Genomic DNA, 16,566 nt, shown 5'->3' with positions numbered 1-16,566 from the left:
TTTAGCGTGGGGAACCTGGATTCAATTTCCGACAGGAGTTCATGTGATTCGAATCTTACGTTAAGCTGGAAATCCACGTGTCATATAGCCACGCTGCTGAAAGGGACGCTAAACTAGATATAAAACGAAATCAAACTTCAACCTTGAATGACAAGTCCCTATAGTGAGTAAAAAACTCTGTATGCCATATGGGACGTCACTATAAATCCACGGTTTGTTTCTCTAAATTTTCCCGTTACTTGGTTAAGTACGAAAGAACAAGAAAATAGCATAAATTGCAATTCGCTAAGTAAAAAAAAAAAAAAAAAAAAAAAGAAAGAAAGAAAGAAAGAAATACATACACCAAGATAACTATCTCCTTTATTATTTTTGGCAGTCTCTTTCTCTGTTAAATTTGCAAACTTGTCAAGCCTTTGTTGAATAATAGACATGCACCCAAAATGATATACTATAATGACATACGTGTATTTTGACTCAGGTCATGTGTCAGTAGGGGGTCTCCGAGCGGAAACTGTTGGCTGCTACTGGTATTCTCAAACTAACATATACACAACTATTTATTTTCTGTTTTATTTTAGAGATAAATATAAACATATACATTATATTGTCCTGGGTTATCATATGTTCTGCTGTTATATCTACGTTTTCCTCCTCCATTACACGTCAATGTATTTTATTGTCTTTGTGGCTAACTGAGAAATTCATTTTTACATATATGGATATGCTTCCGTTGGACGAACAAGTCAGCAATAAAGTAAGTAGGTTTTGCATGTCTAAACCTCATTATGTCTGTCTGTTTCCCTGTATGTGTATGTATGTGTTTCGTATATGCATATATGTCTGCAATAATAATATTACCTGTGATGCACATTGCCCACCTACAGCACAGCAATTGTAGGTAGGTAGTTGTCCTCATATACAGAAGTCAACGAACACCAACGGGAAATAGCTATTTTGACCAACTCTATTTCATAAGAATTGTATTATTTGTAGTGAAAACCTTTCCTAGGATAATGGCGTTATAATTCTTATAATAGTAGAAATTCCGTCACCATAATGGGCTGATTCAGCTAAATTTTAATTATTGACAAGGGTAAACGTTTGTATTCCTAAGTGGATTTCTTTGCACTTTACCCTTCTCAAAATTTAGGAATAGGGTTAGGAGTATGAGTTTGTCCTAAGCTATCGAGCTCAGATGATCCTGAGAGCAGACCTTTGACTCTTCCCAAACAACGCATCAATTCTTTCTTCTTTACTTCTTTGCTTACATTTTTTTAGCAAGCAATGTTATCTGATCGAAGTTAATAATCATATAAATATGCTATACTTCCATACAGGGGCGGATCCAGGATATGATCAAGGGAGGGGCTAAACCATATTTTGCCGTTTTATCCAGTGTAAAACAGGATTGAAACCCATTTTATCCAGTGTATACCTCACCGTCAAGGGGGGGAGCTATAGCCCCTATAGCCCCCCCCTTAGATCCGCCACTGCTTCCATATATGATTTCCAACTAGATCATAATTATGCTTTTGTTTCATCATGAATTCAGGCATAGTAGTTCTTAGTTTCTAAATGTGTCCAAATATGGGAATGACTTCATGACTTATAGATGTCTGATAATTAGGGATGCGCACGAGGCAAGATTTGTGGCTGTCTCGACTCGAAAAATGTATATTTCTCTATTGGAGGAGCCGTGTCTTGACTCGAATTTTGTCAGGAAAATCCTGTCTCGACTCGTCTCGTGCGCATCCCTACTGATAATCTCTAAAAGAAGGCAAAACGAATAGTGGTTATTTTTAACTCATACAGTGTACATCCATGCACGTCAAAAAAACGCGTATACTTAGTTCATGATTTTTCGCATTTATTACGTGGAGACGACTGAAAGAAAGCATTCTAAACTAACAAACTCAATGGTCTATGGAACCCGAAGGTTCAATCACGTCATCACTAAAGCTCTCCACTGACTTCTATCCTTAGCCAACCGGGTTCAGTTCCTACTTTGTGTTCCTATCTTTGCGAGATCCATCTTAATATTGTCCTCCCATCTGCGCCTAGGTCTTCCTAATGGTCGTTTTCCGATTGGGTTTCCAGTTAAGAATTTGAAAGCGTTTTCCTACTTTCTTCCATCCTGGCACATGACCTGCCCAATTGAGCCTCTTAGATTTGATGATCCTAACAACGTTTGGTAAACCGTAAAATTATGTAGTTCCTCGTTATGAAGTTTCCGCCATTCCTCATTCCCGTTCCTCTTGGGTCCGAATATTCGTCTCAGACTCTTGTTCTCAAATACTTTCAGTCTAGATTGAAAGCACTCCATGTACGAAAATGTTTCCAAAACAAAAGGTACAGGCCATCACACTAAAATTTCTCACTTTGTTTCCCTAAACTGAAACATGTTATGGTGCATGTGTTAATGAAATATTTTCTTGTGAAATGTGAATAACATTATAAGATGCTTTTGGACAACTTTGCCTTATACTTATTCATTCATCCCTTAAGGTAAACTATATCTTCTAAATTTTCCATAAGAAATGAATTATCCCACGATGAAACTAAATATTTGTTTATAAAATATAATCAAAATCGCATGAGTCGTGTTTGAGAAAATTATCAGAACCAAAGAAGAATTAAAGAAAAAATATACCCATGGCAACACTACCTCTTCATTGAAGCGATTTACAGAAGATTATGGACATACACTGAGAAAAAGAACGTATGTGGAGTATGTAAAAACGTAGGTTAAATGTGTATATCATGTAGTTTTTATACTTAACACACAACAAACGTACGTATAACGCATTCGTATTACATTTTGCACTTAACGTATACTGAAAAAGTATATTCTATACGTACTTTCTGTATAAGTGTTCCGAATAAACGTACTTTCCGTAAGAACGAAAGAACTATATATATGCGATTAGGATCTCATATACTGATAGACGTGTGTAACATATAGCTGAGGTATGTAACATATGTATATGTGTGTAATATACGGAAGAATGTTAGATGTCAAACATCCTGCAGCGGTAAGATGTAACATCTATGGGCAGTGTGTATGTATCATATGGGTAACGTATGCTCCGTACTGATTTCTGTAGTAAACATGAGGATTCCGTATATTTGTACAATATACCGCTACCCGGAGAACGGATTTTTCTCAGTGTATGTAAAAACTTAGATTAAATGTGTAAATTCTGTAGTTTTTGGACTTATACACAGCAAACGTACGTGGGTGAATGGATAGAGTGTGGACATAGAAATTCGCACAATATTTTGATACCAGATCAAATTCCATTTCCTTTTCTTTCTTTTTTAATTCACTTTTTATTATAAAATAGTAGAAAGTCTAAAACTTTTATATTATTAAGAACTAAACAATATAATAAGAAAGTAACTTTTGTTAAGATTTTCTCTTAATCTGCATCAGTAACACACATATTGCTAACAGCAACGTACATAGTATTTATAAATAAAAAAAAACTTGGTTCAATTTTCGACCACGTGAGTTTGTGGTGGACAGCATGTATCTGTGGGTTTCTCAGCGTTTTCCTTTTTCTCCTACATTCTCACTCCACCATTTTTTCTTAATCATTTACTTTCATAAATATCCCCATGGAAGTCGCGGTCGGAAAGAGGGATTGCCGCCGTAGGCAGCCTACACCCGTTCGCGGCGGCACGACGATCTACTTGTTCAAAGTTGCCGACCTTTTGCTAAGGCGCAAGCGGTCGAAAATCGTAAATCATAATGCCCTTTGCCGACTGTTGCCGACCGTCAGAGTCAGCAAAACAGACGGAAAGGTCTCTTTCCGACCCTCTGCCGACTCCTTATGCCGGCCTGTTTTCGACAACGGCGCCGACGCATTTAATGCTCATTTCCGGCTGTTTGCGGACTGCTCGGCAAGGCAACTATTTGTCGCGGTCGAAAATCGCACAGAAAGACGCCGGTGTCCGGCGCCGGCTATCCGACCGCAGCATCTGGTCGGTATGGACAAATTGTCCGACTGTAGGCGGCAGGATCCTGATGGAGATTCCGTCTCCTTTAGTCTAAACGCCATAATAGTGGGACCTTAAACTAGAAATTTCATCAAATTTCACTTTCCACCCTATAACCATTGGCGGATCTAGTCTGCGGCCGGGGACCGTATGCTCCCCCAGTTTTTTGAGTGTCGAAAGTACTAGTCTTCTACCAACAGAGGTTCACAGGACACTTCTAGGATAACATCAATAGTGGTGGGTTGTGGTGGGTTGTATATTTATATTCAACGTTTATTTTATCCGACAATTTCTAAATTGAATGTTAACCACAATTTCTTGCCATATAAAGCAATGTCTTGTGACTAATCTACCTGTCAGGGGCGGATCCGGGGGGCAATCGAAGTGATCGACCCCCCACCACCAACACCCAGAAGAGGAAACTTTCTTATTTTATATATGAATAAAACCCATCCCAGAGTTTGGAGCTCTTAAAAGTTGATCTAAGTAACAGTGTTACAACCCATTGCCCCCCCAGAAGTCCGTCCTGGGTCCGTCCCTGGTACCTGTAACTGCCTGCAATTTATTAATTGCTAAATCGTACTTCATGTCGAACTCTAACTGATGAAAGGGCTTTTTCTTTAATTCCTAGTTCCTGTTAGTGAAATGCGTAAACAGGTTTTAAATTAAACTTATTTGCGTAAACTCATTATATACCTATCATAGTCTGGTTTTGTGCCTACCCACTCCCGTTTTACCTTCTACATGCGCCACTGCCTAAACTTCATCGTCACCCTACGTAGGAAATTGTGTCTAAAATAACGTGTGTAGTGTAACAAGAAGTAGATGAGGCCAATTTAGTTTCTTTCTTTCTTATCACCCGTTCTTTCTACAGCTAAAAGCCATATTGGATATCCAGAAACAAAAAGTTGGTCCTTAAATTTGTTTCTTCATCTGCAAGGCAAATCTGTGAACAGTCTAAATTTAAACTTTGAAAAATGAACAGATCTTTGGGTTTAGTTATTAAATGTATATATTCAGCTGTAATTCTCTCAGCTTTGCTATTGGAAGGGAGAAAACTTCGGAAAATGCTACAGGCAGAGCTGGAAATGAAAAAGAAAATAATCACAAGCTCATTGTTGGAATTTATATACATATATATATATATATATATATATATATATATATATATATATATATATAGGTAGAACATAAAACGAACCCTCTCCCGAAAAAAGAAATAAAACACGGAAATGTGTCTGTTATAGAATTTTAGAAGTTCAGGTGCTCAAAGCAAGAAACTAACGACCTTGTACTGTACAGTAAAGCAATGAAAATTTCCCTTCTTTGTTGTTTTTTGATATTGAAAATCAATGGAAAGAAAATCGATCAATGCTTTCGTTGTAACTGGTCGGTAACAAGCAATTTTCAAAAGCCCAAAGAGAAACTACTCGCTGTGCTGAGGCTGCATTTATGATAGATGTAGAACTACTGCCTCTGCAGCCAGTGGGGATAAGAGGGTATATTAGGTATCTGAAAACCTAAATCTTAAGCTGTCTTTTAACCGGGAAGAAATTGGAAAAAATAAAATAAGCCTTTTTACCATTCAACCCTTTTGAAATCATGAATTTTTAAAAGGAAATTGTAGAAGTTTACTTCCGGAAACTCCTGCTTGTAACCCCAATTACCTTATGCTTACTTCGTATATCATTGTTTTCAGAGAGCTCCCGTATGTTTAACATAGGTGTCTTTATGCGGGAGTCCCTTGTTTGATTCCCGTTTTAGCTGATGTGGTCCGGATCCCACTTTAAGCTGTGTGTCCACGTCTCCTATAGACTCGCTGCTGAACTCTAACCAACGAACCAAACATTGCCTTCAGAATGAAGGAGACTTTCGAATGACACCAAAACATTCCTCACGGATGTAAGATTTTGATTTCTACATTTTGAGAGGGGTACTTTGGCCCGGGTATGGAAAATATATATGACATCACCCAAGGTATCTTTAACTATATGCTCCTTATGCAATTGTAAAACGTTTCTTTGGACGTGTTATGAAAACTTGTTCATAATGTGTACTTACAGGTTCCAAAATTTTTAGCTGTAGCGTAACCTTAACTGCCCTAACTAAGTGGTTTATCTCCAAGAAATTTAGTCATAAAGCTATGTTTAAGTCGATTTATTTTACTTCAATAAGCAATAGTGAAGTTCTAACTGTATGCAATTTTGCCAGACGCCGTTTATTGCTTCAATTAACTGATTCCTTGTTGTAGGTGTCCTTGCACAAATCATAACATTCAAATCACATCATAAATTTTCAATAAGATTTATGTCCTACGAATTATCTAGCTAAAGAAGTAATGTAACATAACGTAAGGACAGAAAATGTCTTTTATAACTCTGTCACTGTGACAAGGGACAGCATTGTCTTTAAACCGAAAGGGTTCACCATTGAATAAATTTCTTTCCGAAAGTATCATATAAGTCTGAAGAATAATATTGAATGTTTTTGCATTAACAACATCATGACAAAATGGATTCAATTTGTGGAAGAGAAAACATTCCCAAATCATGACACTTCTAGGGTACTTCGAAGTTTTAACAGTACACACAGGGCTAAGTGCTTCACCAGACATATGATACACCCTGGCACGTAAATCATTTCAATAAGGGTTGCTTTTTGTCTCATCACAGTACAGTATTTTGCACCATTGTTCACTAGTAATTCTGAACACCTGCACAACGAGAATGGACAGAATGGTACTGCACTATTGAGGGGTTGACTGAGCCGGACATGAAATAAACATTCGGACACGCTTATTTGTTTTTCACTTACGTCACATTTTGTAAAGTATCATCTTACACCGTATGCTTAATTATGTAGAAACTTATTATTAAAACTTGTAAATGCAAAAAATAAATTACATGGAGTTTTATTTTTTTCATTACTGTATTAAGAATTCTAAGATTTTCAGTTACCAGTGTCAAATACCTAAAAATTTACTCAATTCGAAAATTGATTAATGCTGACAAAAATTTAAGGGATGAATGGAAAAGAAGAAAAATCCATGTAAGGTTTTAATATCTAAGAAATAAATTATGATATCCAGAGGTAAATTTTAAAAGTTAAAAAAATTCTTTCGAAGAAAATAGCGAAATTAAGAATGTTATTCTAAAACGATATTAATACCCATTATTGCAAAAACAAATATATATCGACTTTTGATTTTTAACATTTATTAAAGATTAATATGAAAATTACTGTTTAATTTTCTAAAGCAACAAGTCTTTTCCATTTCTCCTTAATTCTTCGGGGGCATCTAGACCTGTTGGTAGTGTCCCTGGTCGTGAGAAAACAAGTTCAGCGGTCAATTGCTCATGGAGAAGTATTTATAAGTTCTAGTAAACAATGTGAATAAATACTTCATACTTTATTTGCTCATAGCTAACTTCATGAGCCTGTTTAAGTGTTTCTCAAACTGTAGTCCCTGAGGTGTGCTCCCTAACAGCACAATCACATAGCAGACATATGCCTATCATGTTCCCTCAGGTACATGGGAATGTGTCCAGTATGTGTCTTATGTACCTCTGAGAAAAAATCACATGGATGGCAAGTGATAGTCACAGTCCGCCCCTAGGCATATGCCTGACATGTACCTGGGGAACGTGCCTAGTGTGTTCTAGTTATGTTCCCCATTCCGGAAGCGTCAATGAACACAAAATTACTCCCCCAAAATATGTTATATCGCCTATATGCGTAATGTGTTTACATTAAGGTGAATCTAAAAAACACTTTGAACAAGTAAAAAATTTTTTCCAGAGTGAGCGCGAACCACATACCTTTGGAATACTACCCGCGTGCTCTACCGACTTGGCCACAGAGGTGATGAAGGCAATGTTGCTTGTAGAGGGATAAATTATTGAGGTCTTTTGAATTTGGCTAATCAGAGTGCTCCTTTAACCGCGTATTTTCGACGATAATCGTTTGGGATCAGATAAAAATCTGCTCGCCATGTAATTTTATAACAAAATGGTGAGTGTCTATTTACTTTATTTCATGGTTCTTCCATATTCCCTTTCAAATGATCGGCGACAGTTGCCATCTAATGAAGTTGATGCGTTTCTTGCTTCTAGTACACAATCGCTTAGAAAAAGCAACAAGTGCATCAAATGTGGGAGATGAATTTAGAGCACCTAAATGTAGCATGCCTAGCACATCTTGTGCTGTTAGAGTATCTGAAACAGTATGTACCTAAAGGACGTACCTAGAACATGACAGATATATGTTCCAAGTGACGACATAAAAACAAATGACTGTTAGAGTGCGAAACTGAGTCAGGTATATAAATGCTATATTTGTGGTACATAGTTGCAAATATCAATTAGGTGTAACAAGTACCTAAAACTGTAGGAAGCTGAAGTACATACTTAGCACATGAATATCATATGTGCAAAGTGGCGGGTACCTAAAAAGTAGCTGGGACACCTAAATGGCACATGCCTAGCACATCCTATGCTGTTAGGGCTGTTGTGGCCATTTAGATTAAACGTTAACTCCAAACATCATAGAAAAGAAATTAAATTCATGTGAACTGCATAACATATGCTACAGTTGAGAATCTGAAACAGATATGAATTATATAAATAACACATTTTGCACATTTTACCAAGATAAAGGTTAAGTAAATTCTAATAGCTTACACATCTATTATCATAAAATATTCTTTATAACCTTCAATTATTATATATTTTCTGCTATTAATAGCAATGTAGAATTAGAGAAACTTGAATAAATATTATGTTAAAAATATAAGTATTTTGGTATTAGCATATATTCCTTAAAATGTTTTCAAAAAGGATAAGAGAAGGTAGTACTTAGGACACTCTGAGTAATAAGTGTGGTTCCCACTTGAAAAAAAAAATTGAAAAAAAGTTGTCGTATATCTGCAATAACGTAATATACACACATACGTATATACTGCTGTTTGTGAACATTATAATATCATGAAGAAATTACTGAATGTGTACAAGCACACAGGATTTGCGCGTTTAATAGTACTTATCTATTCGCAGAAACTTCCAGGGTATGGTGTGAAAACGATAACAGTTTCAGCGTATAATACATATGTGGGCACAGTAACGATCTCTGCTCGGTGCTTGAAGTAGTACAAGAACAGGGCGGTTTTCTCAACCGCTCTTCAGCGAAAGGAAAAGATTCTTGATAACCGTTTAGTTATGTGTTATACAACCCACAACGCATTACAAATTGACAGGTTGCATAACACTAGACATATTTTTCATAGTATGCATCTTCAGTTGTTGAGATTCCAAATCCAAAATGAACACTAAGAATCTTCACTGTAATTATGCCTCTCAAAATCCATTTACTCCATTTTCACTCGAGTTTCTTTTTACGGAAAACCTTGAGGCTGTAAGCAACGAATATGGTGAGCGCTTTCAACAGAATATTTCAATCATGGAAAAAGTACCAAGGAAGTGGAACTCAAGTATGTGGGTAGATTACTGCTGAACCATGAGAAGGTACTCTTCTTTGGCAAAGTACTGAAGGAAATCATCACTTAAGGTCTTTTATTCATGTTGGACGTCTATTGATTTATTTACGAGGGACGCTCTGGTCTCTAGTGTTGGTCAGGGTTTGGATATGGTGTTGCAGTAGGAATGATGAACGACGCTCACTTCGACCTCCATCCTTCACATTCTGCCCTCCATCACTACAAAAGCAACACCAGCGACCAACTATTTGACGAGACATGACCTCTTCACCATACATGGTCCGTAGCCGTTCATGGATGACGGAGACAGTAGTTCTACATGCTTATTCATACCGGATAACAGCACTCACTTCCATTAGCGATCACATTGTCAGCATATGTCTGTCTGCCATCGTAATTTGTACTCGAATAACCTCGAGCTCGCCGGTCTGCTACTACCGTCTTTCCTTCGGCGCTCTGCACATGCGTCATTTCACCTCCGCTGACGCTCCGTTGAGCCAGCAACGGGGGTTCTTCGTTATGTCAATTGTTTGTTTTCACCTGGTGTACCATCTTCTAATTCTAAACAAATCACGGAACTTACTTTCGGAACGTCCTTCGTAATATAAATACTATAACTGTTGAATATTTAATTGTCAGAAAGAACTTTTTCGTGATAAATAAAAATGGCTGTTATTTTTTAAATCAGTTCAAAATTTTCCTATAAAAATCAGCTAATCATATTTTAAATGATTTCTTTTGTAGACCAATGTAATAAATGTTTATTTAAATAAAATTGTAAAAAATAAAACAAATAAAAAGACACACAGTTGCAACTTATTCATAGTTACAATTGTGCACTAATAATGATGATGGAGATTTTGTCGATATAATAATTACGGTTAAATAAATTAGGAAAATAAACGAGAATATGAGAAATTTATTTTTAAAAAATTAAGAAAAAAGCTGCAGACATTTGAAATTAATGAACTGAGGTCAAGGTAAAATGCATTCGTTATTTTCATTCCTGCTGTTGTGTGCACTTGAACATATATATATAGATATATAAAGCTTTCGCTGGGATGAGAGAAGAGGTAAAATATATGTCATTAGAGAAGGAACTTAACGGGGACTCTCTTGTAGTCAAGCACAACAAACTGTCAGAAGCATTGTCAGCTGAGGGAAATTCCATTCAGGTTGTGTAGTGTTTAGAGAAGCTTCAGCGCCTACACGCCTTGCGCCCTACGAAAGAAAAAGAAAAAAAAAACCTACGACACCGGAGAAAAGGCTTTTCGCGTTTCCCTTACGGAAGGGATGCATTGTCCGCTTTCTCGTCTTCCCTGCTCCCCCAACCCAACTCATCTCGCCCCATTCATTCTCAAGAAGGTTTCCCAGCCATTCTCGAGGGCACGTCTCTATCTTGGCACTAGAGGGAGCTCTTTGGTTTCCATAACAACTCCAGGACACGAAGAATGAAAATCCTTTTGCTTGCTCCCATCCGCACAAGGCCCTTGAAAGAAAGAAAAATAAAGGGGAAAAAAGAATGTCTTTCTTTTTCCCTTCTTACAAACACTACCATAAAATGTGTGTGTGTGTGTGCCTATATATCTATATACATATACGTAGTATGTATATATAGTACAATATATGTACGCGATAGTTATATAATGCCTAAGACTGCTATATTATTCACTTTTATGACAACGCGAAGAAAGGAAACTTGTGCTAGATCACATCATCTAAACATGTCGATGGTTTCTACCCAGGATTTTTTGAAGAAGATATCAGTATATAAATGGAACTCTAGAGGATTTCCGTCAAGAAAACGAGCAACTTTGTATTCTCGAAAAATCAGGAAAACCTTCAGGAAAGATAGTAAAAAATACATTCGAGGAATGAAAGAAGAGGGACTATAATAAAATGAATACATTTTTTTTTAAAAAATAAAGTCAGTAGTGACTTTTTAAAGTGTATTCGATACTAAAGAACAGAACAATTTTTTTTTTCTGAACGTGCATATTTATGAACACGTGCGTGTATACTCAGATGACACCGCCAAAAGTAGAAGTCACAACAACGTCGGATGACACAGTCAGGTTGTGGGAAGTAGAGATGGCGTGGGTCAATGAAAACTTGACCCACCACCTACCGTGACCCACTCGGACCCATGGCCCACCATGACCCATCACTCACCGTGATCCACTAGTGAGATACTCAATGTTTCGCAAATATTTCCCCCCTTAGAATATGTATCACAATGAAAGCGATATGATAACATCCCAGTTGGAAATGGGGCCTAAGTATATAACATAAGCCATTTCATTTGGTATTTCACTTTACCGTGACGTTGACGCACACATAGTTACATTCAATTTTTTGTGTAATAATTCAGATATTAGAGGTGATTTAAAAAATATTTTTTTTGAAGTAGTCATCTCCTCAAAAAAAAAAAAAAAAAGCTCTGTGTCAAAAGCCAAGTAGTAAGCCGTATTACTATTATTATAATTACAAATATAAATGTTCAAAAGTGCCTGAAGTTCTTTTTTCACTTAGGTATACCCATCTTAGGTAAGTAAATAAAAACAAATGAAAAAGGAAAGTAGACAAATTCACTGGTGTTCAAAAGATGCTTTCTACAATGCTCTTTGCAGAGTGGGTCATGGTGGATGGTGGGTCACAGTAGGTTAAGTCGTCGACCCACAACCCACTGACCCAGTCACAAATATTGTCCCAATTTGATGTACCTAATCCAACCAGTGTTGCCAGAATATGATTTCAAAGTTCTCATTTTCTTATTGCTTTTTTGTAGTAATATTATTATATTATAAGTCAGTATTCGAGTCGACTTATACAATATTCTGTACATTCATACATGATATTTATAGCTTTTCTTGATTTATTACCTAGGTATTTTTAATTTTACCGTAAATATCTGTAATAGTAAGAATCGCATTAGACCGAAACCCAGGTTGTTCGATACCACCTTAAAACAATATATTCCTGTACTTTAATTTCATTTTATTCTTCCTGATCACTCTGGTCAGGTCCTGATAGTTTGCTACTCATCTGTTTGATGTTTTTCATACAAGAATAAATTTTAGAGTGAGCGAGTGATTGGAAGAGCAACTGCTTTCAAATGCAGCTTCCTTACTGTCCAATAATAAATGCTGAACAAAGGAGCTTGTTCTTATATAAATAAAAAGTTTGAAGCACTCCGAGGACAAGATTGAGGTAAACCCAGAAAAGAGAATGCTGCAGAATATGGTATTGGCGAAGTTGCCATAGAAAACCGATGTGAAAATAGGTACAAAATAGAGCACTGCTAAAGTGAGAAATTTCAGGAAGATTTAGTACATTGTTTATTTATTTACTTTTAAATAGTAGTATAATGTTGTTAAGAATTAGTCATAATTCCACAATATTAGCGTTTAATAATAAAAAAAAAAAGAAATGACATTTAAACATCCACTATCAAATTGAAATTTATTCCCTTATTAACTAACCAACCACTAGCATGACAACACTTTATGGGTAGTGAGTCGCTCCAACGCCATCTCTTAGAGAAAGACTAAACTACACGCAACCTAGTGAACAACACATGGTAAGCGCGCTGCGTCATCCTGTCTCTAAAAGTCGTATCAGGATCTTTCTAGATGTAGTGGTCGTCACTACTTTTATTCATGTCACTCCTCAGTTTGCTTCACGACACTGGGTGCACGCCGAAGATGGAGAATGTAACGTCCCCTTCCGTCTAATCCCAGATCAAGAAATCCAAACCGAGAGTTAAACTTAAAATTTAAAAAAAATTTTAAAATATTACTATAATAAAGCCAACTGTCAGCCCTGATTTCCAATCATTTAGACCCGACAGAGAGGACTTGGGTGCACAGACCACATCCGAGCAACTCAGTAAATCAAACGCATTACGTCAAAAGAGATTACACAAAATGAACCAAAATTCCTGATCCAATATCTCAAATCAATCAAAATTAGGGTAAATTAAACATATTAAACATAATAAACAAATCAAACACATTAACTCCTCTTTCAATAACAACTTTATTATAACAATATGATGGATGTGTATTTCCCAACAACACGTTAGGTTGTTGCAAATACACAATATAAACAACAAATAAATTATTAAAAGGCAATTCAAATGATCATTAATAAGAAGAACTTCTGGAACCTTCAAAATTAATTTAATTTAATTTTTTTAAACTCAATAATTTAGTTTAAAAAATACTAAGTTAGTTCTTGGAATGTTACAAGAAGCACCGGCTGGGAATCGAACCTGAACGTGAGTCCAACACTCTAATCACTCGTACACTATGGTGTTCCTTCCAATTAGTGTTAAAAGAATTAATCAATACCCCAATTTTATAAAACTCGTAATAGTGGTGCCCATGAGACTTATAAAATTTCTCGTCTCGTCTCGAAAATGGGGCGAAAGTCGAGGCATGAATTATATTTTTAAATTCGAGATGAGGCGAGAAACAGAACAATCCTCGTCTCATTTTCAAAACGAGACGAGAAATTTCATAAGTCACTTGGGCAACACTATTTGTACTTGTAGAAGTTCAGAGATTTAATAAGGCCATTGCATTTCATATATACTCCCAAAATTTGCCTTATTAATTGTTGTGTGTAATGTGAACAGTTCTTATGTTAGTTTGGGTACGAACATTGATTTTTCGATGCATCTTTTTTAAAATATTATTACTATTATTCAACAGTTATATCTATAGGAAATTTGAATTTCCTGTAACTAAGCGTAAAGCTCTAAGTACATAAATTTACAAACGAGACAAGAAAATCTTGTCGAGAATTGAGACAAGACCGAAAGAGAATTCTTCGAGAATCGAGACGATGCGTTGCTTATACAAAATTATACGAGATGAGAAATGTCTGGTGGGCTACACAAGATACAAGCCGATACTTTTCCCTAAATATCATGTTCGTCGGACCAATTGTGATAGTTTTTGAGCTATACAGAGTCTTCCAAAAGTCCTGCAAGAAAGTAAAAAGCTGTAACTTTGAAAGTACTACTTACAATTTTGTATTTTGTTTGTAATGTTTGGTTGAAATGTTAAAATTTTTATTGGCAACAATGCGCGGGTGTAAACGTTGACGTCATAACCGCAAATCACATAACAAAGATTGCGTCTACTCAAGAGAAAGCGCAGTGTGTGGCACGGTTTTGTGAGTTAAAATCTAGTGTTTTGGTAAGAAGAAAATTCCGACAAAAATATTAGAAACAACCACCTAAAGGTTCAAGTATCAAGAGATGGTACAATAAGTTCCTAGCTACCGGAAGTGCCTTGGACTTGCCTCGAAGCGGAAGGCTAACAACCAGTATTGATGTGACTCAGTCCGTGCAGGAAAGTGTGTTGCGAAGTCCAAATAAATCGTTGAAACGCAGATCCTTGGAGCTGCGAGTGCCAATGACAACGCTACACAATATCGTTCGTAAGATACAAGCAAAAACCGAAAGATGTTCAGGACCTCCGGAAGAAAATACGTGATATGATTGGGAGTACTACGGATGAAGCACTTCGAAATGCCATTGTTGGATTCCCGAAAAGGCTTCAGCAATATTTGGACGTAAATGGTGCTCAGCTGGAGGTTTGGCGTTGAAAAAATGCTTGGAAACAAAATTTCAGACTTTCTTACAAGTCCACTAAAAGTTTTGTACAAATACAATAAATGGTTACAAAGTTACAGCTTTTTACTTTTTTGCAGGACTTTTGGAAGACTCTGTATAACTTTAAAAAAATCATTTTCCGTCATCTTCGGCAGCTTCTAATATGCCATTAAGCAAAGCTGACATCTGATGTTTGGAGAGAACATGGAGTGCATTGGAGGCACTGTTGCTGAAAAGTCTGTGATAATAGAGACAGTGGGCCTTATGCAGAGTCGTTCTGACGCGTTATTAGTGCCATACTAAAGACTTCGACTAACATTTGTTTCCTGCAGTAGTCAGGCCTTTAGTATGACGCTAATCTGACGTGAAAACGACTCTGCATAAGGCGGAGTAGCTTTGGAAACGAACTTAAAACGTTTACAAAATCGTAATTCTATAAACGTAACAATATGGCACTACAATTTGTTGCGAATGATTTCCGAAGAACAAAACAATAATACTAGAAATATTTGATATAAACTCCATCATTCAATTACCCGCAACAGCACGATAAGTGACCTTGATTACCTAGAAACAGGAAAGAATATTTTAGTGACCAGCGAGCAACCTTCTCCTTCGCTTTGTTTACAGGACGTACAGCTATTATCTGTGAGATTCCAACTTTCCGCAACTGTACAACAACTTCGGAAAAACACATTTATCGATTTGTTTTACTAGACACCTTTTACTTCTTGCGATTTGACTTACATTATGGCTATCTGCCTGTTTTCCATATTTTTAGCACCTGGTACGTTGTATATAAGAACAAAACTAGAAAATCAAGCATGAAATACAAAATATTTTCTACGGTGCTAAAACAAACTACTTCACTATTTTATGGTCGAAGTCTAGAAGAGAAGTGTGTGGGAAGAAAATCGCCTCAAGTCATCTAAGTAAGCATCCTTTCCTTAACTAGTGGTTGTGCAGTTGGTGTTCCCCTCTCTAGCTACTGGGAATTCTTATCGCGTCTCGCTGTTTGTCCTTTACCACGTGACACGTTTGACAAGCTCTAGATCTTTTGAAGTGTGTCGCTAACTAGTTGTTTCAACAATCCTAATTGCCTACGTCTGTCGTCGAGAGAAGGCATCCAGTTTCTAAAGAAAGGGTCTTCAGAACGTGTAGAACTGCGTAAGCCTCAAATCGAAATGTGTGGTTTTTCTGATCTTATCTTCAAAGCACGCTCTGGCTGAGGTGACAGAAATGTCTACGTTTTTTGTGGTTATTTTCTCACTTTTCCGTGCAACATTTCAATTCCGTCATTATAGGAGGATTTCTGTTAGTAATCCAACTCGTGTTTCAGCATTTGCAGTGAAACTAATCAGGCGAGCGAAATTGTATATTATTTTCTGTTATCTCACTAAATGTGAGTTGAAACCATTATGAGACAAAGTGTGTTCCATTAGAGAATACCAAA

This window comes from Thermobia domestica, chromosome 18 (assembly GCF_964235325.1).
Source record: "Thermobia domestica chromosome 18, izTheDome1.hap1.1, whole genome shotgun sequence".
Lineage (NCBI taxonomy): Eukaryota > Metazoa > Arthropoda > Insecta > Zygentoma > Lepismatidae > Thermobia > Thermobia domestica.
The sequence above is the reverse complement of the archived record's forward strand: the minus strand, read 5'-3'. Positions refer to the sequence as shown.